The 21,394-nt window shown below is 44.3% G+C and overlaps 1 protein-coding gene across 1 annotated transcript in view; it reads left to right on the top strand.

Annotated features, from left to right (window-relative positions):
• The first annotated feature begins 474 nt into the window (after nt 1–474).
• ASB2 (ankyrin repeat and SOCS box containing 2) overlaps nt 475–21,394 on the top strand; it is a 274,707-nt gene continuing 253,787 nt past the window's right edge. Inside the window, exon 1 of the mRNA XM_085626478.1 lies at nt 475–664. The gene's annotated coding sequence lies outside the window, so the exon portion shown is untranslated. The remainder of the gene's footprint in view (nt 665–21,394) is intronic.

The following is a 21,394-nucleotide window of genomic DNA, read 5'->3' on the forward strand; positions in this document are numbered from 1 at the left end:
CACATTCACATACATCGAATCTATACATTGTCGTTTTTTTAAAGCAGGCTACATGTCACTTCTCACGTTCAAAGCTAATTCACTTTCCATGCTAAATATGTCTGAACTTGCCCAGAAATATGAAGCTGCACAATAAAATTAGAGTAATGCTACAACATTAGGGCAAAAATAACTCCAAATAAAAATAAGAAACCTTTGTAAAGAAGCCTTAGGGTTCAGACTGTCTCCGTAAATATTAAGAAATCCAGCATTATTTTCAGTTTCAAAAAATGTTTCCTTATATGGCCTGCACGTGCAGGGCATTGGACGACTACCCACGATAAAAGGGCACGCGTCTTTGTTAAGTGAAATGCTGCAAATGAACCTAACCGGGGAACCTTTGTGTGGGCCGAAAACTCTCCCCGTGCGGCGGCCGCACGCAGGAAACCTGAGCTGCAGAACAAGCCCGCTTTTTGGCTTCTCAACACGGGTCATGAGGTGGTCCAGAAATAAACTGCAGGCTTCAGAGAGGGGAGCTCCGAAGATCCACCGCAGCACAACAAAACACCCTGACGCAATGGAGGGCCACGGCGTGACTTGTGGGGGTCTTAGCTGCGCAGCGACATAAACCGAGACCCCAAGGCGTACTCCGCTGTTACCTTCAGGTGTGCGGGCGAACAATAAGGTAAGACACGTTTCCGAAACTCCGTTTACAGACGGGTGCCTTTTTAATACCCCCCGCGTTTCAATCAGGGCACTCTGATTTCACAGGGAGCCCACCCCGGAAGACTTGTTTTAAAATCATGGTTTGCAGACAGTAATCAGAACATTACTATTTTTCACCTCAGCCTGAAGAGTGCACCCTGGCGGCTTGTGACGTCAGCCTGCAGAGCTGCGTGACTAATAATAGAGTTTCGTGTTTGTCATCGTTGACTGCAGCGCGAGCTTTAGATGCTTCGCATCTGCTATAAGGGAAGATAGGCTGGGTTGGTGTAAACGGAGGATGATGCTGCTGACGCTTTACATGAACCCCGCTGACAGCTTGTGTGACCTTGGTTGATACGTTAAAGGTCCAGCGCGGTCAAATGCTTTATTTAGATACATCCCTTGTATGTAAAGTTTTCCCTCTTTACAGAGTTTGTTTTAAAGGGGTAGCTTTACCGTTTCATTTGAAACATTCTTTGAATTTCAGGGACTGCTATTTTCAGCTCGAAAAATCTTCTATATTTCACTTAGTCTCGAATGGATGAAATCTGACTACAATGTCTCTTACCATGAGTATTAATTTTAGTAGTAATGGTAGTAAAAGCAGTATTGTTATTGTCAGTATTGGTAGCAATAATAATAATAATTATAGTAATAACTGTGATGTTAATAACCATGATAATAAATGTTATAAAGCCCTCCCACTCCCACAGAGATAAACACTGACTTAGAAGGAGGCAATAGTTGAATTTACTTCAGGAAAGTCAACTTTATTCTTGCACTTCCTGAATTGCTTTCTGCTAGTCAATAGTATGTTAATATTAAATATACCTTGTTTTTATATGAAACGCTTTGTAGCTACAGATCGCCATGTTATGGCACTGTGAATGACAGATGTTTGTTTTACTCAACCCATTGTTGCTCGTTCTATTACCATCGGAAGAATGAAAGGCTGAGTCGGTCCTGCTGGGATTCAAACGTGTGATGGGCAGGTGCCCCGAGGTCCGGCGCCTGATTTCACACATCGGGTGTGACATGGCAGAGTTAAAACTTTTGTGACGTAGTTTCAGGCACCTGACACTGCGCCACGGTGTCCTTTCTGATGCTGTATTGTCTGCTCACATTATAAAAGGGACGGAAACAAACGAGGTTCGCTTCAAGGTAAGTTTTACTGAAAGGTAGACTGATTTCACACCATCTTTGCTGTGTTTGCATAGCAAATGGGACAAAATAAAGGGTCTAACCAACAATGATATCCATGGGTCTAGAATATAATCAGGCTTAATGATTCACATAACACAAAATATAGAATGACCAGCATATTAGTCTGGGCATACCTATTGGTAGGACGGATTCCCATCACTCACCGAAGTGACACGCTTCCTCATCTGGGTCTCCTCCTAGCGCCACACTAGCCGCGCTAAGGGCTACAACCTCTCAACTATGAGGGGGAGCTCACGGATGTTTTATGGGGTAATCAGATCCACTAGCTGTGAAGAGATGTGAGACGCAGTGTGTGAATAATGTGAAAGTGAAAATGTAAAATGACCCCTGTGGGAAAATCTATTTTATTTGATATCCCTAAAGGGTCAGGTTAAAAACAAATTAGTGCCAGTTTTAACAGAATAACTGCCTGTGTCTAATAGGTCGACATGTTTCTGCCTTCAGGACTAACTGCGTCCACGGCTTTCTTCAGGACCAAAACACTAAATGGAATACTACTGCGTGAAAAAAGTGCCCAAAACAAGTGCAAACAGTAAAGAAAGATCATAAATGTATTATACAGTGCATGTAATCACTGTCTGAAACATAGTTGGAGCATACTCAACCATGCCACCTGGAATCGTAGGTATACGAATCCCCAATTGTATCACGAATACTGTTGGTATCCATATAAATTGGGGATCGCACCTCACCTCGCCTGGCTACGGCTAAGGAAATAGAGGCCCCGCACTGTCCGTCGGACCCTTCGGCTCATTGAGCTACCCGGGGTACCGATGGAAAGTGCGGGGCCTCTAGTTCCTGAGCAGTTGCCAGGCGAGGTGAGGTGCTTTCCCCACCACTTTTCCCCATATGCTGGTCATTCTATATTTTGTGTTGTGTGAATCATTAAGCCTGATTATATTCTAGACCCATGGATATCATTGTTGTTTAGATTATTGTTCTCAGGGGAATATATCCATGCTTGGTCTCTAAAAGATCCCTTAGAACTTCCTTTTCTCGGTTTATGTTTTTTTTTACAAAATAAAGGGTCACCTCCTTGCTTTGTCCCTTGGAGGTTGCTTTTATCCTCCAAGCACGAGGGCCTGGTACACTGAATGTTCCTTACTTTCGCAGTTGTGTCCTGGATGTTGTGTCGGCTTGAGTTTAGCCAGCGAGTGCAGGCTTCCCTTCTCCCCTTCCCCCTGCACACACAGTGCTGCTCCCAGGGACAAGGCCTGCTGCTGGGCCTCTTGTTGTGTACAGCACAGCAGGTGTTGTCGAGCGCACCCATCACTCACACCCTGTGCATGGCATCAGTGACACGACTCTTTGCTGTCATAATCGAGCGTATTGCAATAACAGCAACCGGCTTTCTAAAGGGGGGGGGGGCGGACGTTTACTGACAGGTGTTATTGGTATTGCGCTGTTTACCAGGGAAGGTCGAGAGGTTCTTTATTTAGCGTCCCATAACTCAATACACTGAAACCTCAACTGGCTCGTGGCTGAGCTCCCGAAACTCCTCGGTTCTAGACAGCACCGCCCCCTGCCCATTTTCTTTAGGACTTCAGTTGAGCCAATGGTTTAAAATGCTTATTTCTTGTCGAATCCCCTGGTACCTATATCTTGTTTGTAGGCCTTTACATTGCTTTCATGACATACCCTACCACAAGGCTTTAAAGGTCTTATGAAGGATTCGCAACTTTGTTTTTATAAAAATTGCATAGTATTATTTTGTTTTCTCAGAAAGACACCCTTATGTCCTGGAAAGTGATTATCGGTTACAGCATTGTATACCTCTAGGCTCTGAACATGGCGAATGTGTATAGGTTTGCACATTCTTGGGGTTGTGGCCTCAACCAAGGGTGAATCCAGAAATGAATCAGCAGGTGCACTGAAGAAAACAAAACAGTGATGGGTGAATTGTTTGACTTAATCTCAGCCACTGGTGATTACTCTAGGTGCCTTGGTCCTCCTCTAATAGGAAGAGACCAACCCAAACTGGCCAGGTCCCCTGACAGGGCCCCACACTGTTTTTAGCCTAGTGAGTCCTCGTCAATTAAGTATAGCTTGAATCCTGTGGCACAGTGATCACCAGACCATGCATACTCGTACTTAGAGAGTTAAAACAAAACAAACAAAAATGTGATGAGTGGATTGCTTGAATTAATCTCAGACACTAATAATTACTCTAAGACGCAGCCTAGTCCATCTTTTTTGGCCCACCATGCCACTTGAGACAAGAATTAGCCATAGGCAAACCAGCCTTGATGCTTCTTCCATACGAGCCATCCATCCCAAACTGCCAAGCTAGGTCCTCTGTGAAGGACATACAAGTAACGCCAGACGGGTTTCAGAAGAGATAAGCCTTGCCAGTAGGGTCTAGCTAGAGTCCTATGGCACAGTAAGCAAAAGACCCACATCTGGGCATTCCTGTCGCCATTGGTAATTACTCTAGATGGCACTCTACTACATTGCTTTTTGCCCACCATGCCACCTTCGACAGGAAACACCCATATGCAAATCAGCCTTGGTGCTGCTCATTATCAACATCCAGCTAGAGCTGTCAGGCCAGATCCCCTATGAATGGGAACACACGCAACCCCAGACCGGTTTCAGCCTAGGTAGGTCTTCTAAGTGAGGAATAACTTAAGTCCAGTGGCACAATGAGCACATGGCCCATGTGTTGGCATACCTGTTGTGTTTCGCATGTCCTACTGAGGAATACAAAAAAGGGAAGGGTACAATATTTGAATTTATCTCAACCACTGGTAATTACTATGGAACACAACCAATTCCATCCAGATTCCAAGTAGTTACTTGTGGCTGAGATGAATTTAAGCATTTCAGCCATCACTTTTTGTGTTTCACAGTAGTAGGTGCAGAGGTACCTGCGCCTAAAGACATGTGTCACCCACTGAAACGTGATTATTGCTGTTTTTTATTATCCAACCAGTTTCCCAGGGGGGGGGGGTGGTGGGTGACGGGAAATTGCCCTTTCTTTCGGTGGGGCCCATAGCTCCATTGCCACGTCACTTAAAAATAGGCATTCCTACTATACCTTTCTTGATGAAATGGCAACTAATTGACACAGAGCCCCATCATTTATGAAAAGGCCACATCCCCATGACAGTTATGAATTTAAAAAAAGCAGAGTGCTTTCAGATTCTGCATGCCCTAAGAAATCCAGAGGTAAGGACAGGTTCCACTGAGCCTGATTAACTAGCTAAGAAGCCTGATATAAAAGAAAGGTTGTTTATATATTAGATGGTAATTTTTCCTGAATATGAAATTACTAGGATGCCATCCATGCACTGGAACCCATCACAGTGGATCTCCTGGCTACCAGTCATGTGCATCTTGCTCTAAATCAATTGTTATCCAAATATTTCCTCACCTTGTCCCTATAGGCCAGTATGGTAGAGAAAGCACATACATCACCAGGTTTCTAGCAGTCATTAGTACCACAGGTGTAGTGGCACAGGGGCTCAGAGGTATGGGGACCAATCCACCCCAATTATCTGGGTCTTCACTATCCACTTGGAGTTAAAGTGGTCCATGTCCATTACCTGCATTAGGGCCCATGACTCCCTAAGCACATCCTTGCACTTCAATGTAACCAAATACAGGAACTATTGATATTTATTCGTTCTTTACATTGTAAGGCATTCATATGATTACATTTCTGTTTTACTTTGAATAGACAGGCACCTATGCATGTTACACCTTGGCACCAAAGCATACATTTGGTAAAGGGCAACTATCCCACCAGCACTTCCCTCTCATCACAGCAGTATACATAATTGAACCATTTAGATAACATTAGCTTAATCATACCACATCTGTGCCCCCGAAACATCACATCATAGCTATTCATCTGGCTAGCAGTGCTATCTAGAAAACAGTCTGAATAGGCCAAAAGTGGTCGATGAACCCACCAAATGTGCCCAAGTAGGATAGATTTGATATATTTTGAGTTCTATGTTTAGGGAGACTTGGGTTGGGGCTAAGGAATTTGTGGAGTATGCATAAGTCTGTATATAGATCACATACACACACACTCACGCACGCACAAGCACACACAAATAGATTAATCTAAAATAATACCCCTCTCATTAGGTCTCGCCTGCGATGCTGCGCAGCTGCTCGCTTGCGAGATCTATAGTTGTTGGTTTTCTGTCGGGCTTCGTTGGAAGTGGGGTTGGTGCACGTCCTGTCTCCCTTAGGCCCCGCCCACTCTGCGAGGCTGTCTTCCCACAAAAGCCGTTGTAATCTGCAGTTTGCATTGTTAAACAACTCTCTCCATCGCAGGCTCGCATGGTGACTTCACTTTGCCGAACGCTGTTGCAGGCAGGACGCGCTCACAGTGAGACAGATACAGAGCACTTCCCGATGCCACGCTTTTAAAAAATTATTGCAGCCCATACTTTCTTTTATTTTCCACGGCGCAGCTGCAGGGTGACTTTTACTTTGTTAAATGAGGGTCCAGTAACCGAGGCACACCTATGCAGACCCCAAATCCTTCTGCTGCTTCGGAGCGCTGGAGCGCTGTCAGAGTGCCGCACAGCACCACTTCACAGCGCCTCACATCATCAGTATGCACAGTGCTGGCCCCGTCCTCGAAGCACACCAACATCTCCGGTATGAGCCGTACTATATAAATACAGAGGGGCCCAAGAGATGTCGACAGCCGACAGCTTGTTTATTGTATGTGTATGCTGAGCGCGGTGCCTGCTTTAGGACACCGCGCTCAGTTTACATTTTAATTTGAAAAGTGTGTAGTTGAGCGCGGCGCCCATTTCAGGGACACCGCGCTCTGTTTATTTATTTATTTATTACTTCGGAGTGTGGCGCCCGCTTAAGGGACACCGCGCTCTGTTTGTTTTATATCACTGATTTGTAGATGAAAGGTGCAGTACTGGAAAAAATGCCCGTAATGACGTGAGTGCTTACCCGAGCTGGGCGTGGTTCTGTATTATTTACGTTGAGCGGGGGCGCTAGGCTGTACTCTTCATCAGGGGTCTGCAGTGCCGGTAGAGGCACTCTAGGGGTTGCACCGGTAGGATTTTACGACTGTTCCACCTCGTTAGAGTTTTGGAGCTCAGTGCTGATTCATCCTCTACCATTCCGCTCTGGCTTTTATTCTGGCTGGTGGCATCTCCTGTTTGGAATAAAGGATCCCAAGAATGTGATTTTTTTTTTGGGTGTCAACGGAGGTGAGGTGAGTGGGAGGGACCTGGTCATAGGTCGAATGTAGGCTTGTTTTTTGTTTGTTGCTAGAGAAGTGCGCTTTCCGCCGCTATGTCACTGTCCTAAAATGTGAATCCAGACTTGGAAGCTCATATAAATCCCAATCTAGAAACTAACATTTTGCCAAAGACCACTCGGCATCTGAGACCGTAAATCTTCATCTCAACATGCTCATCCCTTGGGCACAGTTAACGGGGAAATTTTCTGATTTATGATCTCTCCAGACTTGGGTCCTGTCCATAAAAAATATTAGTTTACCCATGTAAGACACTCGCTGTCTTCAGTGTGGTTCGGTTAGTTTATTTCTTTATCACCCTTTTAACCTTCCTTTGTGCTGTAAGTAAAAAATGTTTACACAAATTAATAACTTTGAAGTATCTAACTATTTCTTGCATAGTTGTTCCAATTTTTAAAAATAAATTGTGAAGGGAGGTCGTTGTTACGCACTCTCCGTGTAGATCTGAAGTGATACAGAGCCACGCTTGTACAATTAATTAGATGTATGCTATAACTACCTAAAATATACACAGATCTTTGATCTGATTAGGAAGCATTTAAATCTGGCTAGTTCAGCTGGGTGCTAGAGCTCCAGTAATCACCCTTAAAAGAAATTGTAGAGTATTGAAAGAGGGCCCTTTGTTTCCACACTATGCTGATAATTCTTCTCTTCAAGCATTTGATTGGACAAGAGTGGTGTTATTACACCCTTGAAGAAGTCCCATTGTTCGAAACTGATAAGCATATTGCTAACGCAGACCCAGTGTCAAATTCAACAACACAGGACTTTGCATTGTTAAGCCCCATGACAAATACTATATATAACAAGCATTTGCAAAGCAATAGGTCTCACATTTATGTGAGTTTAATCTATTGGCATTGTAAATGACAATGCCTTTTATTTATGTTTTAAAAACCAAAACATAAATGCCAATAGCTTAAACTCGCGTAAATGCGAGACCTATTGCATTGTAAATGCTTGATTTTAGTTGCCTTTGCCAAGAAAGATTCACCCGTTATTCCTCCCTGTCCTGAGCCAATAGTAACCTTGATACATCGCTGTTTGATTGCTGTATGACCTCTTAGAAGAGACTTCCTGGTAAATACATAATCATTATACAAACAGCACAAAAAAGGACTTATGATAGTCTATTTTAAGCTTGCAAATCAGGCACTAGAAATACCACTTATTCTACATGTTAGTTTAGTTTACATGCAGAAGAATATAAAAACACTATTGTAATTCACAAAAGGTGCTTTTACACTTAGGATGGAATTATTGCACAAATGTATGTGCCTGTGAGCATACTTGGCTTATATTTTTGTTTACTTATGACATTTCCAGCAAACTGAATCCTCTTGTACTCCATTCTTGCTAGAACAATTTAAATTTGACTTCTTCTGCTTGTTCCATTTCATCTTAACACAGGCCTTTAGTATTTGTGTCTTGAATAGTATTAATCTTCTTACAGCTTGTCTTTTGAGGTATTTTTACTGAGCTACATTATTTATTAGTCGCAGCCACTTAGCATGCTCTGTCCCTCATTTTCCTTTTCGATTTCTGTGTGAAACAAGGTAAAAACCACCAATAAAACAAACGTGTGCTTGTGTTGTTCTTTGCCCTGTGCTTTACATGGGTAGGTACTGCCTGGTACTGAGTTCCTGGACTTCTTTCATATGAAAGGAAGAGTACCAGCATTTCCCAGAAAGAGTGCATTATTTTCAATAGAAGAGCATATGCACTTCTCTGTAGCGAACAGGTACTGTGGAACAGTGAGTACATACATGTCTACATTTCAGAGCAATGTCTCCACCACCATCTTTGCCTCAGCATTCATTTTGCAGCTACCACTGTCAGCAGAGCCAACCATTTGAAAGTTTGGGTCTCCTCACTCATACTAATACTGCCGTAGTGATATTCTTACAGTCCTGCATAAATCAATGAGCGATCAATGGAGCACTGTACTTAGCAATAAGACTGACAAAGAAACAGTAGCGACTGCTATTGGGCTTCAGTGGTGGGTGGGTGTTAGACCTGGCACCTTGGCGTGGGTCTCCCTTCCATTTTTTCGCTGTGGCCTCATGTGTTTTTGCTGGTGTTAGTTGCTCAGGGCACTGTGCCACTGCTGTCCAGTGCCACAGTGCAAGTGCTCCCTATTGCAAATTGATGTAGGATTTGTGATTCCATGATTGGTTGGTTTGGTTTACCTGTCAGACCCTAGTGCAGTGCACCAGGAGTGCCCAGGGCTTGTAAATCCAAATACTACTGGTGGGCTTGCAGCACTGGTTGTGTCACCCACAGAAGCAGCCTGTAAAAGTGTGTCTAAGGTCTGCCATTGCAGAGCCTGCGTGCAGTCTGGTACTGTCATGCTGACTGGGCAAGTGCACCCACTTGCCTGTCCCTAAACCTTCCCGTTTCTTCATATCAGACACCCCTATGGTAGGCCCAAGGGCAGGGTGCATTGTAAGGATAAGGTAGGATATGCCCTGGTGTGTGTGCATGTTCTAATAGTGAATTACAGCCATTTTCGTTTTTCACTATTGCAAGGCTACTTGTTCTCCATCGGCCAGAATGGGCAGTTTGGTTATTACATCTTATAATCGTAACTGACTCAGGGAACATGGTAGAAATTCGAATTTAGTATGACTGAACTCAGGATGATAAAATACATCTTTTAGTGAAGTTGGTTTTAACATTCTGTGTTTGAAAATGCCACTTTTAGAAAGTAGGCATTTTCTCGTCTAAGCATTCAAACCTGCCTCTGCTAGGCTGTGTATTCACTGTCTGGAGTTTGAGTGACAGGGCTGGGGAATTCCAGGAGACAGGGTGAGGTGTCCCAGTGGTGAATAGAGAGATCTGCATCTAGATGGGTGGGAGGAGTTGCACCTGGCACCTAAATAGGGCTGTGCCTTCCCTCTACAATGCTGGCTCCACCTCCTGTGGTGCGTCTGATGTCTCTGCCCTGCACTCTGAAAGAAAGAAGGAGTCAGGTAAACAAAGTGCTCCAGGACTGAACAGAACCGGTTTAAACAAGGCAAAGGCCCCTCTGCCCTCAGAGGACAAAGGATTTTGGGGCATAAGTATTGGGACCCTGATCCCAAGAATTTAGATCACTTTGAGAAGAAGAAACTCTGCTGAGGAGAGGAACCAAGAAGAAACTGAGGAGAGACTATTCCTGAAACTGGGGGAATGGCCTGCAGGGGTTGCCTACTGCCAAAGAGAGGAGAAAGGAACTTTGTGTGTACTTTTGCTCAACTTGTGAAGGATCTCCAAGGGCTTGGAAACGAGCTTGCCTCCTGCTGAAGTCTCAGGAACAACAGACTTCACCCCCCAGCTCCCCAGAGTTCTTTGGAAGTGCCTGCTGCTGTTATTGGGCCTTCTGAGGGACTGCGTGTCGCAAGGAGCTGGAAGAGCAACTCAAGAAGGAGAAGCGTGCCGCCGTCGGAGCTGTTGTCGTCGCATCGCGTAAAGTGTGTCGCAGCTGCAGCATCGCATCGAGCGGAAGCGTCTCGCATCATCCAGGAAGTGTCTCGCAACGCCGAAGAAGCGTGTCGCCATTGCAGCCATCGTAGCTGATGCATTGCACCGCATCAAGAGAAGAGTCTCGCATCGAGGAAGAAGCGTGTCGCCATCGCAGCCATCGTAGTTGTCGCATTGCACCGCATCAAGAAAAGCGTCTTGCATCCACGGAGAAGCATGCCGCCGTCGGAGCTGTTGTCGTCACATCGCGCAAAGGGGTGTCGCCGCTGCAACATCGCATCGAGCGGAAGCGTCTCGCAACGTCGGTGTCGCTGCCAAGGCCGCTGTCGTCGCATCGCGAAAAGTGTGTCGCCGCTGCAGCTGAAGCATCGAGTCGAGTCTTCTCGCAACATCGGAGAAGCGTGCCGCATCTGGAAGATCTTCACGTCTTTATTTCTTTCCATCAAAACTTCATCGCATCAACACCGTTGCAACACTTTCGTTGCCCTGTGTGTCGCATCTAAAAGGTACATTGACTTAAAGTGTCGAATCTAAGAACTTAAGAGAACTAAGCAAAATTCTACCATCTAAAGTAACAGTATTGTGTGTTTTTGTCGTTTAATAGTCTTGTGGTAAATCTATATAAAGATTACTTATTTTTTATATAAAACCTGTGTGGTGTCCATCTGTAGTGTTGTCACTTGATTACTGTATGTTTTCACAAATGCTTTACACACTGCCTCTGAGATAAGCCTGTCTGCTCGTGCCAAGCTACCAAGGGGGTGTGCAGGGGTTATTTTAGGAGTGTACCCCCTTACCCTGACTAGAGGCGAGGGTCCCTATTTGTCACAAGTGCATACCTGTGCCAACTAGAGACCCCCAAGTCTAACAGTGGGGATTTAAAAAAAAGAAAAATCCACTTCTATGTCAGCCGCCGCCTTCCTCCGTTCGACGCAGGAAACAGGAAGCGCACCAAATCCCAGACTCCCCAGCCAATCACGATGCTGTTGTCACAAGGATGACAGCAGCTCCATGATTGGTCTGAGGACCTTGGTTCGGCGCTCAGACAGGGACTGGGAGACTATGTATGTTCTCCACCCAGGCTGTGCAAGACAGTTGGGTGTAGAAGCCTGGGCAAAGCACTACGCTACGCTCGCGTAGTTTGCGAAGTTCGCGCTACTTCGCACTACACGAATTGCACGTAGCACAGTGCAAACACGCGTAGCGTAGTGTTGCGTAGTGCTGCGGTAATTTTTTGCTTGTTCGTGGTCCTCAACGTCAAGTTGGCGACCGCGAGCAAGCAAAATGACATCCTGGCGAGACTTTTTCCTTGTTCGCGATCAGCAACATCAAGTTGGCGATCGCGAGCATGGAAAATAAACCTCCCGGCGAGATTCCCAACGCGAGGAGGTCAGGTTTCTCATTACGAGTGGTCGCGTATGCTCGCGACCGCTCGCGATGAGAAACTACCAGTTCGCGTTGAGAAAGCTGCCGCTCGAGTAAAAATCTACTCGAGCAGCAGAAAACTACAGCTCGCACTGTGCAAGATGCCATTTTCAATGATTGCACAGTGCCGGTTGCTTGTCCGCACTGTGCAATCATTGAAAACGACATCTGGCACAGTGCGAACAAGGTACTACGCAGTTCGCGAAGTGCTACGCGTAGCTCGCGTAGTGCGAACTGCACTTTGCGTAGCTTCGCGAAGTGCTACTTCGCGAACTAAGCCGAGGGTTATGTAGAACATGCTAAGTCAGCATGACTGTTTTCCGGCCCAAGATTGCCGGCCAAACCGTCATGCGCACTTAGAAAGTGCCCACCACTCCTGCCCCTGCTCTGTGGGCAGCCCTCCCCCTGCACCTAAACAGAGCCAGTATGGAAAAATAAAATGATAATAACATGGTATTATTATTATGTTTTTTTCCAGTGGGCGAGGCCCCTCTGCCTTAGCTGAGGAGCCACCAGTTCATAGAAACTATGGCAGAGTAAGAGATAGAAACTATAGAAGCTGTGCAGGTGGTTGCAAATGGCTGCACAGCAAGTGGCGGTTCTGGTGCTTCATGGTCCCACTAACAAAATCTTTGTGTCTTGGTACATACCATGTTCACAAATTACGTTTGTTACTACCCATAATGTAACTTCCCAAGCCGTACTGGTAATGGTAAAATGGCTTCAAAATAATTTAACACCCAAATACTTGATCAGTAAAGGTTCACAGCTGATCCGCAAACATGGCCCCACCTAAATTCAGAGTAATGGACACTGGTGATAGTAACACATTATCTCATCAATATTTTATACTTTACAGTGATGTAGAAGCACCCATATTAAAAAAAGTGTATTGATTATTATTATGTGACTGGACCAGGTGTGGGGCAACTGTCCACTGTTATGTTCCACTGACAAGGGTCCTTAAGGAAGAAGGGTGGAACAGGATTAAATAGAGAGAGACAAAATAGCCCCTCATGCAGAGCAGTGGAAGGTTCTGACATCAGCACTGGAAGGATACAACTGGTCCAATCAAATACTTTGCAGGCGGGACAAACAAAAGAATAGTGAGTAAATCTATCAAATCAGGAGTAAGGACCTGAGGTAGAGAAGAGAAAAAAGCCCTTGAGTCAACAGCAAAGGGTGGATCAAAGCTCACTATAAATCTACGTTGGGTACAGAAGGTCTGTTTATCAACAGACTACTGAATCTGTCTGTAGACAACACCTAAAACCACTGCCATGGATTACAAATATTTAAGAAATTTAGCAGTAGGTGTATCTGAAGCTAGGAATAGAAGATAAATACATGGGACTACTGGGAGGTAGCAGTGGGGAATGAGTAATAGATAGACAAGAACCTGTGCTAGGATGCACAGCAACTCACAAATCTAAGGGCAACTATAGTAACACATTTTCAGGTTAATGTTAACCCAGGAATATAGTTAATTCCGAAGTTCAGAAGATTTCTACTCTTTGGATCACGTGTTGACCCATCTGTGTCGCCTTGTTGCACATTGTGGTGACTGCCATACAGGTTTCTGAGCATATCCCATTTCAGGCTAAATATAGTTCTACATGTCATCTGTGGCCAGGAGGGTACACGGTGCTTCAAGAAAGGATTATAGATGACTGTCCCACTGTGCCAAAGTCCAGGCTCCAGACGAAGGCATGACTCTGCAAATGATAAGCAGCATTCATCGGTATGGACTATACAGGCTCCAGTTCCCTGAAGAAGACTTGCTTCTATTGACAAGAAACACAGCTGTTGTAGGCTGGTCACACGGTGCATGTGCGCTGCCAATGAGAACTGAACCGTACCCAATATCAAGAGCTTAGCTTTCAGAAAAGTAGGCTAGATGAGTGATTGTCAGGAGGGAAACTAGAATTGCCATTGCATTTTGTGCCTGACATTTGTAGCTCTGACAAACAAGCCTGCCACTCACAGCCTTTACACTGTCCACATCTGTATTATACATAACTATGTTGCCAACTCAACTCTACATAGTTTGTTCTGTGATATTTCTGTTCCAGTTTAACACGCCATGTATTTGCTTTACTATGTTATGTGTGTGATGCAATGTAGAAATGTTTGCAAATCCCTTGGCATGTTGTTAGGTGTTTCAGTATGCAGAGTATTGCCTGAGGGTTATTGTTTTCTCCAGTAGTGGGCCCTCTGTGGGGGTGCTGGTTTTGTGGCCTTCCACATAAACTATGTGAGTGCGATCAGTGTGTCTTGTGTTTAAATTGCAGTGTGTGTGGTGGTGTCCCTACTGTTTCAGTGTGTCGAAAGTGTCTCTTAGGCCCAGTGGGTGTAATGACAGCTCCATCTCTCAGTATCAGGTCTCCATCTTCGTCTACTAGTGTTCTGGCTCATATCTCCCAAACTCAATGTCAGAGTCTCCTGCTTGTGGCGAACACCTGTGTGTCTTATTGTGATTGTGCTAGATTTTTGTCTGCATTCCCTGTCTTTGTGCCAGTGAGTTCTTTGTTCCAACGTCACTTTTATCATGTTTGTTTGTAGGTGTGATTGCCTAAGTGCCAGTTCAGTACTTGTTCCAGAATGAGTGCATTTCTTTTTTTTGTCCCTGTTTGCCTCGTTCCCACCATTCTACTTGCATTTCCAAATGGAGTGTCCGAAACATCATTTGCTGAAAAAGGAGTAAAAAGAGGGTTCACATGTTGTCGCCCTTGGATTGTGACAGCCCCCCTTTTTTTTTCTTTATCCAAACACACAATTTCTGCGAGCAACCCTGCTCTATTAAAAGGTGCCAGCCGAGGCGGAGAAAGGCTTAATCATTAGAACCCTGATCTAGAGTGCTTGCTTGTTGCTCACACCAACGTAGGAGGGGTGTCCAAAACTTTTACCTTCTTTGCCCCTTGTCTGACATATCCAACTTGGCCACACTCCTCACGGAGGTTAACCAATCCTCACAACTCGGAGAAGCCTGTGACACCCACTGTCTGCAGATCTCTCTTAGCGCCAATACTATAGCATAAAAAACAGCTTTGCATTTTTATTATTGATTGTAAGTTGTGGGTCTAAACCTCCAAATATAACTATTAAAACGCTTACCTTGATTTGTATCTTGAAGGAATTAGACAGGACACTACTGACAGCCTCCCAGAATGACTGGATCTTTGGGCAGTATACAAACATATGCAGATCATCTTCCTTCACTCTACCACATTTTGGTCACGTCACATCGCCTCCTTTCCCAAATTTGGAAAGATTTTGGGGGGTCCAGTAGGCCCTGTGAATGTGTAAATTGATTCCTCTTCAGGTATGCAGGTTTTACTATTTTATACATCATAGACATAGGTACTTGCCATTGGCCTTCCAGCGTGGCCTCCTGCAAGCATCCTCCCCATAGATCCACCGGCAAAGTGAAATCCCCGTCTTCCATCTCTATCATCAGCCATTACCATATAGCGATTTCTTTTTCCGGTACGACCCCCGGTAATAGTCTCTCTTCAAATTAGTTATATTCTCCTATTTTTGTATCTGCGGCCTGATACCAACTCTGAATCTGGAGAAGCTTGAATCTTGAGATCCTTTGGCCCGTTTCTTGGTTACACCATTCCCACGTGATCAAACCGCCTTCTTGAAATAGATGCTTCCACCTTAACATACCGGCCTCTCTTAGTGGGATTGCCAACACAGCCTTTGTAAATTCTGGAGAGCCCGGAGAGTCCCAAAATGGGGGCAAACTTTCTGAAATATGGCAACTTTGTAACCTTCCTGATTTTATACCAAGTCTCAGCCATGCGTCCTAGGATCTTCATCCTGACTATTTATAAGTATTTTGGATCCACGTACATATACATAAAGCAACATTCACCTCCATTCTCTTTCTTCAACATCACCTCAAAAAGCTTGCCGACCTCTGATTTTGTGGGTCTGTCCAAAAGCATTCTCCCATTCTTTAATAAGAAAGCCCAGGAGTAAAAAAGCAAATCTGGTAAGCTAAACCACCTTTCTCCAACCACCTTCTCAGCTTCTTCCAAGCAATCCGTGGCCCTTTAGGTGACCAAATGAAGGAACTAATCTGACTTTGCATCTTCGCAAACCACTCTTTCTTAAAAGGTAAGGGGATTGAGTCAAAAAGTAAACTTTGGGAGAACTATCATCTTTACAAGATTAACTCGGCCAAACAAAGTTAGCGGAAGATATAACCAGTTCTTCAACAAGCCACCCACTTCTTTCTTAACTTTTTCAAAGTTTTCTTTGGTAAGTTTTGCGATATCATGGGTGATCTTAATCCCTAAATATCTCATATCCTTTTTACACTTTACTTCATCTACCTCAGTGTTTCAGGCCATATTCTCAGTTTTCTCTTTATTAATATCGTAACCTGAGATTTTCCTAAAGTCTGCTGTTAATGTTAAGACACAACTCAATGTTCTTTGTAAGTTGGTAGTAAAGATTAAGATGTCATCTGCATATAAGCCTATTTTCTTGCTCCAGCCATTGTATTGGAAGGGTAGAATGTCTATGTTGCTCCTGATTAGTCTAGCTGGTGGTTCGATATATAGGTCGAACAATAGTGGAGACAAGGGACAACCTTGCCTCGCACCACTTGTAATCCGGACAGCCTTTGTCAAAACCCCATTAACCAAGACCCTAGTTGCAGGAGCAGCGTAAATTCCCTCCAAAGCTTGCCAAAAATTAGAACCCAAGTTAAGAGACTTTGCCACAGCCTGTAAATAAATCCAGTTAACGTGATCAAATGCTTTAGCGGCATCTAACACCATTATGGCTAAGGGGAGCCCATAAGCAGAGCCCAGGTCTATAGACCCTATAAGCGTATAGGTCAGTTCTTTCAAAGTTGTACCTTGTATAAACCCCTTTTGGTCCTCATGTACCAGCTGTGGCATGACCCCATTTAGTCTTTCTGCAATAACTTTTGCAAAAAACTTATAATCGCAATTTAAAAGCGATATAGGCCTGTAAGAATCACAATTCTTGGGTCATTTTCCTGGTTGCGGAATTAGTGTTATAATAGCCTCTTTCCAAGATTCAGGCATTACAGCTGCTGTCAAGAATATTGTGTTAAAAAGTTTGACTAGGGTGGGATTTAGTATACTTGCCAGAGCTCTATAAACCTTATGGGGAAGACCATCTGGTCCTGGTGCCCTCCCTGTCTTGCCTTCCCCAATAGACTCTTATATTTCTCCACTGCTTATCCTTTCGTTTAGCTATTCACTTTTCTCTACTATTAAGGGATCGGCACGGTCCTGACTCAACCAGGTCATCACCTCTTCTTCTGTGACATCCAGATCTTCCTGATATACTTTCCCAAAATGTCTGAAGATGGCTGGTCCAATACCCTGATTATCTCTGAGTAAAGTTCCCGATTGCTCACACCTAATCTCTTTAATCGTGTTTCTCACTTGATCATTCTTGGCTTTCCAAGCTTACAGCTTACGTCATCCTTCACTGTATTCGAAGTGAGCCAGCCGACTAGTCTCCCATCTTTTCCTGACCCTGTCCTGTAGAGTTTCTATCAGCTTTGTTTTTGTTTCCATTATTTCACACAGCATCGTCTCATGGTTTACCTGTTTTTCTGGATTAATCAAATCATTTTCAAATGTCCGGATTTACTCTTCTAATACTAGTACCTTTTTATGATACACCTTTTTGCCGCCGCTAGAGCACCCAATTTACCTCTCAAATAAGCTTTATATGAGTCCCAAACTATACTAATCGATGACAAACCCAAGTTGTTATAAAAAAACTCCTTTGTCTCTTCTTTTAGAGTGTCTATAGTTTCTTCCTCTAATCAAATTGTACGATCCAATGTCCACCTTGATTGAGCAGCCCCCTCACCCATCCTCATATGAAGTATTATTGCTGAATGATCTGACAGATGTACCCCTATATGCTTGATGCTTAGTACTTGATCCTTCAGTTTATTATCAATTAAGAAATAGTCAATCCTTGACTGCTGTCTGTATTTTTTGTTGTAAAATGTAAAACTTTTCTGAGGCCCTGCCCTATGTCGCCAAATATCACAAAGTCCCAGTTTCACCATCCTGACTCAACCAGGTCATCACCCCTTCTTCTGTGCAATCCAGATCTTCCTGATATACTTTCCCCAAATGTCTGAAGAAGGCTAGTCCAGTACCCTGATGATCTCAGTTCAGACATTTGGGATTTACCACTGCTCTACTATTCATGGATCTATCTATCCTATGGTCTAACACCGCATTAAAATTTCCTGCCATGATGATCGGGGCTGGAAAATTTAGTAGCTCGGTGAATAGTTCTTCCAAGGGGCCCGTGACATCTTGATTCGGACCATAATAACACACCAGCGTGTAATTGTGCCCACATTTTAAACATTTTACCACAAGCCATCTACCTGCTATATTTGAAACACTACATTCTACAAAGATGTTCATCCCCTGTTTCACCAAGACTGACACACCTTTTGTAACTGTCGACTGCTTTGTGCAGACTTCTTGGGAAATTCATTTTTTGGCCCTAAAGTACTCCCGACTCTCGTTCTCCATTAAACGAGTCTCTTGTATAATAATAATCTGTGCGGTACAATCCCTTAAATACTGCAGAACCCTCTCCCGTCTTCCCTTTACCCGAAGTCCATTCACATTCCATGATAACATTTTCATCTCATTTGTTCGTTTCTCAACCATTCCCTTTAAGGTCTGCAGTTAAATGCAAGTACAATGCCAATGAGACATCTGAGGAATTTTTCTTATTTTCTCCCACATGCTCCCCACCCTGTGCTCCCTGCACCCTCCCCCATGGAAAACCTTACCCTGGTTTTTCATAGCTTAAGCCCTATGGGTGCCCCCCTAAGTGCGCATCGGCTACCAATTGTGATACCTATACATGAAATACATTTTCACTTTATACACCAGTAACTCTAGTTCTTATAGAGAACCCAAGTATATCCCAAAAAAGAAAAGAATAACGCTGACAAACTCAGGGTCCGTTATTTCCTGTATTATCATTATTAACCCCCGGGCTGCTGTTTTTTGTCAATACACCAGGGTCTATTTCATCTTGTAATATCTTTACTAACCCCCAGGCTGCAGGTTTTTGATAAACGTATCTACCTCCTCAATAAAGCGAAAGGTATGCATTATGTTGTTAAGCATCACCTTCAGAAAAGCAGGGAACTTTAGCTGTATTGACGCACCTAACTTCCTTAATGGTTCTATTCTTTTCCCTAACTCTCACTGCCTGTTGGAGATTACACTCAACAAGTCTGATCTGACTTCAAACCTAACCCCATCGACCTCCATCATCTTTTTACTCAAGGCTTTGTATCGGATCTTCTCCTTTAAAGTGTAAGTAAGGAAATTCACTAAATTTCTCCTGGGCTTGGTCCTATTTGTGTTGAGCCTATAGGGGTCTCAATGGATCCTCTGAATATCTTTAGTGATCTCCTCCTCTTTTTCCTCCAGCCCTAGATCCTTTTTAATCAATTGAACTATATAGGTTTTAATGTCCTACCCCTCCTTGCCTTCTGGAATTCTTAAGATCTTCAGATTATTTCTCCTCTGGAAGTTTTCCAACCTTTCTACCCTCTCCTGCTGTTCTCTCTCTTTTGTTGTAAGCCCCTCTATTTCAATAGCATTGACTTTCATAGCTTCTTTAAGGTCTCTTACTTCCCCTTCTAGGGTAACTGTTCTATCACTCAAATAGTCAACTTTCCTCTCAAAATTTCACAAGTCGACCTGATCTCTTTCTGGTTTGCTTCAGATACTTCAAATCTATTCTTTATTTCCATAGTAAGGGTTGCAAGAAGAGCACAGATGGAAAAATCCTCTCTAACCGAATTTTGGGAACCACCCTCGGTTTCCTCACCAACATTCCTCTCACTCGCTTCCCTCTCACTCTGACCCCCCTGGAGCTCGTATTTTCCCCCTCCATGCTGCAATAAGGCTCGTTTGACACCTCAGGGCTTGAGGTTGGATATACTCCCCCATCAATTTCTGGGGTATCTGCAGTATCTGGGGCAAGTACCTGATAACAATTTACGCTTACATCCTTGGACCAATCTCCCATATTTGGCGGCCTCCTTTGTTTTGCCTAATGTCCCTTGCTCCTTACTCAGTTCTTCCTGACAGCCCTTTATCTCCATCATACTGCTATTGCTTAAGATAAGGGTTTTTGGCAGAACCTTGAAGTAGGTTCTTAGTGAGGGGGTGACCTTATTCTTATGTTCAGGGATGAGCTTTTTTTTGTATTTTCTTATGAGTTGCACCCTCTTTAACTGATATTTCTTTTAGGGCTCTATCCCTGTTCACTTATTTTGGCTTACTCTCCTCCTTTCTCTCCCCTTCGTCCTTCCCCAACTTTGAATATTGACCTTGTTGAGTCAGAGACTGCCAAGCCACTACCTCTCCCTGTGCTCCTGAGGGTGTACCTAGAAACTCCTTTAGACCCCACTGCCCCAGCGCTTCCCCTCTGTGCTCTTTCCCGCCCTTACCCGTTTTTACTCTCATGTGGTCCGGCGCTGCGCCCCCTTCCTGAAGTGGCTCATGAACTGGCAGTTGTGTCAGGGGTCCTGCACTATCCCTAGTGCTTGAACCAATGTCCACCTGCTCACTGCTGCAGACTTCCCCATAAACAGATCCGCTATCCCTGCCTCCTCCTCCTCTGCCCGTAAAAGAATTTTGGTAGCAACACATCGCCCCCTGCGCAGCTCCAACGCCACCCTCACCCACCACTGTTCTGCCGTCATATTGCCGAACCTGATCACCGCGTCTCCAAAGAACAAAAGAAGCAGCAACTGCTGGTGACCTAACTTAGCCCCGTACCTAGTCTCCGCGTGTACTGGTAAGTTTCCTCCTCATTTTATTCCGTTCATATCAACCAATGCTCGTGATTTCCGATGCGCTCTCCGGGCTCACCCATGACCCGCAAGCTAGCTGGCTGCCATGTTTTCTTCTACCCTCAACATGTTTCATAAGTGCATTTCTTGTCCGATTGTCTGGAAATTCATTGTCCCAATGTCTTTGTATTCCCTCTTACCGTGCCTTCAGGCTCGTGTCTCAGGGTCTGCGTTTCAACTGTCCCAGTCGCTCTGTATTACCTGTCCCAATTCTTAAGTTGTCATGTCTTAATGTGTGTTCCACTGTCCTAGTGTTCATGACATCAGGTGTACAGCGCCTGTATAACCCCGGGGTGAATAGCGCGCTATACAAATGCTGATTGATTGATACACCCTTTCTCGGTGTTTGAACTTCACTGTTTAAATATCAGTGAATTCACATGTTATTGTGTGCCTGTCTCTCCTAGTGTCTGATTGCCTGTGGGCAAGTATATGCACCTGGTGCTTTCAGT

Source organism: Triturus cristatus, chromosome 9 (genome assembly GCF_964204655.1).
Source record: "Triturus cristatus chromosome 9, aTriCri1.1, whole genome shotgun sequence".
Classification (NCBI taxonomy): domain Eukaryota; kingdom Metazoa; phylum Chordata; class Amphibia; order Caudata; family Salamandridae; genus Triturus; species Triturus cristatus.